This window comes from Sitophilus oryzae, unplaced genomic scaffold (assembly GCF_002938485.1).
Source record: "Sitophilus oryzae breed Bouriz unplaced genomic scaffold, Soryzae_2.0 scaffold_813_pilon_pilon, whole genome shotgun sequence".
NCBI lineage: Eukaryota > Metazoa > Arthropoda > Insecta > Coleoptera > Curculionidae > Sitophilus > Sitophilus oryzae.
Genome location: NW_022147432.1, coordinates 3,912,238 through 3,915,275, shown reverse-complemented (window position 1 = coordinate 3,915,275; position 3,038 = coordinate 3,912,238).

The following is a 3,038-nucleotide window of genomic DNA, read 5'->3' as shown; positions in this document are numbered from 1 at the left end:
GAAACTTCGGCAGCATATTCTGCAGATTAAAATAAGTAAAAAAGTTCGTATAAATGTATGTCCTAAAATGCTTAGTTTCGGAGATACAGGGTGTAGAAATTTCATTTTTATTTCGATTTTTTCCAAATAATTTAAGAAGTAACGTCAATATTTGGATGGAAATTGGTGTCATTTCAGTCAAATAACCCTATTCAACGTGTGCTTATTTTTTGTCAATAATGACATGTATTGGCTATTTCCATTATAAATATCTTGAGAACGGTTGCTCGTAGCGATTTTTACCAAGAGGCATTTTTTACGTAAAAAGTCATGGAAATGTATATTTTTTTAGTCAGTAGTTTTATACAGGTACCATCGAAAAGTTATTACTCTTCAAAACAGTCAAGACGCATGTAGGTGGCGCCCCCTACAAATAGGAGTCATTTTGACATCAAAATCAAATTTCTCGTATCACATAACTCCGAGATACCAATTTTCATCTAGATATTGAGGTTACTATTTAGAAAAAATCGAAATAAAAATGAAATTTCTACACCCCGTATCTCCGAAACTAAGCATTTTAAGACATACATTTATACGGACTTTTTTTACTTATTTTTATCTGCAAAATATGCTGCTAAAGTTTCCGGAATACAGTTCGGACCACCCTGTATATAAGGCAATTTTAACAGTTGCTATGAAAAAAAAATACTGAATTAGGAGAAAATTTAAAATAATTCTGTCCTGGTTAAACAAACATAACAATCACATATTATGTGACAATATTACAATCAATTATGGTTTTCTTCTACAGTATGTCTCCGGATTGTCTTTACGAGAGAAAAAACTTTTTATTACTGACATTTTGAGAAAAATGCATTCTTCATAAAGAATTTTTGCTTCTTTTAAAATGGTTAAATCCGTTTATACTTTTCCAAATTTCCATACCGTTTTAGAGAAAATTAAGAAAAACATGAAAATATGGTTGAATTTTTGAAGAATGCATTTTTCTCAAAAAGTCAATAATAAAAAGTTTTTCCTCTTGTAAAGACAATCCGGGAACATACTGTATAAAGATTTGTCAAAAATATCCTAGGTATGAAAAGTTAAAAAAGTACACTGTAACACCAAACCAAACCAACTGTAAACATAATAATATATAAATAACAAATAATAATAGAACATTTAAATAACAAAAAAACAAATATATTTCGTAAGTAAACACACTGCTTCATAACAAAATGTGTTTATTAAACACTAAACAACTCTTACAAAATTAAGTACTTGTTAGGTAATTACAAAATGGAGAAAATCTGCCCTAACTTCTTCACCCCCGTCCAAGATTTTTTGGTGTTCCGAATATTTAAATGTCTTAAAGTTATGCTTCTTCAAAGTTCGCCAAGGAGTGTGTAGAATATACAATGGCAAATCTACATATTGTTGCCTAACTACAACAAATAAGACTGTAATCAGATCTATAAGTTTAGATAGTTGTATTTAAGATAGTTGTTAATAAATAATATTTTCTTCGAAAAATACAAAGTAATAAGAAAATTGTTTTGTTTCTCGTAAAGGGGGGATTATTATTTTTTTCTACTTTCGATTTTTCAAAGTTAGAAAAAATACACAGCTAAAGGTAAGAAAATATTATTTATTAATATACGCTAAAGCTGTAAGAATTTTGTTCATTTCATATTTAAAATAGTGTAGATAGTTGTTTTTCATCTTCGACTTGTAACAAAATATTTTATTAATTTTCATTTATTACTTCTCGATGATCCTTCCAATATTATTCTTCTTTTTATTTATTTACAGTCTTTAATAACTGTTCCTGTTGAAATTCTTCTTTTTACATTTATAGTCTTTGATAACTATTTCTGGTCTATTTGGAAAATACACAGGAAATAAATCCTTCACCACCTGTGGATTATTTCCTCTAAATACCACTAAACTATAATTTGCTTCTCTTCATTTGTATTGTATTAATCATATTTACAAACTATTTTTGGTATGTATAAACTCAATATGACCCGAGATATGACCACATAGATAATTTTGATATTACACGTATTTAAGGCTCTCAAAATAATAGTACACATGGTAATACAGGGCGCGGCAATAGTGCGTCGGACATCTGTATAGACCCTAGAATAAAAAAACTTTTTATTCTAGGGGCTACAGGAATAAATTCGGAACAGGAATAAAAACAGGAGGAAGATAAATAATAGATATTTATGATATAAGTGCTAAAAGTGGTATTTTATGTTGTGAGAAGGGAAACATCCCTTCGAACAAAATAAAATCACTTTTAGCACACATATCATACACTATTTTTTCTACAAACAAGTTTATGCTCGTATATATCAAGGTATTATTACCTTTTACGTTGATGAATAATTCATAATATGTCATTCTGAAATCAAATTAATTATGAACTTTATGGTTGCTAGGGTAATTGTTATCGCTCCAGTGTTAAAAGTAAGGCACGTGAATGGCTTTTACCATCAGTGACATAATGTCACATTTTAGGCACTGACAGCATGCGTTAAAAATTACATTTTTACTGACGTTTGTAGAAAAACACTTTTTTTGTATATAGAGTATTACAAAATTGCAGATAATTGCGGTTTTACATCTTATATGGCATTTCCATAGTAGATTTTTATCAAAACCACCCATGATATTTCTCTCGTATTTTACCGTTGAAAGCGCCATATGAAATAATATTGCGTGTATCTGCGAAACCATTAAAATTTATGAAATACAAAATATGTTCATTTTTTAACCCTTCATCTAATAAAAAAATAATATACAGGGTTTTCTATAAATAAAAGAAAAGTTATTTTATATTTTAGAGTATGGCGTATAGAATTTTAAACATCCTGTATGATTTAAGATTATGATATTTATAGCAAAGTAAGTATAGATCAACTAAAGTAAATACTTGATATAGTTTTGATTTCAAGACAGTTCTTGTATTTTTAATAGTTTTTGTTCATAAAGGCTGAAAAATGTATTTTTTATTTAATTATTAGTATCTCTGAAACTATCGAAATATA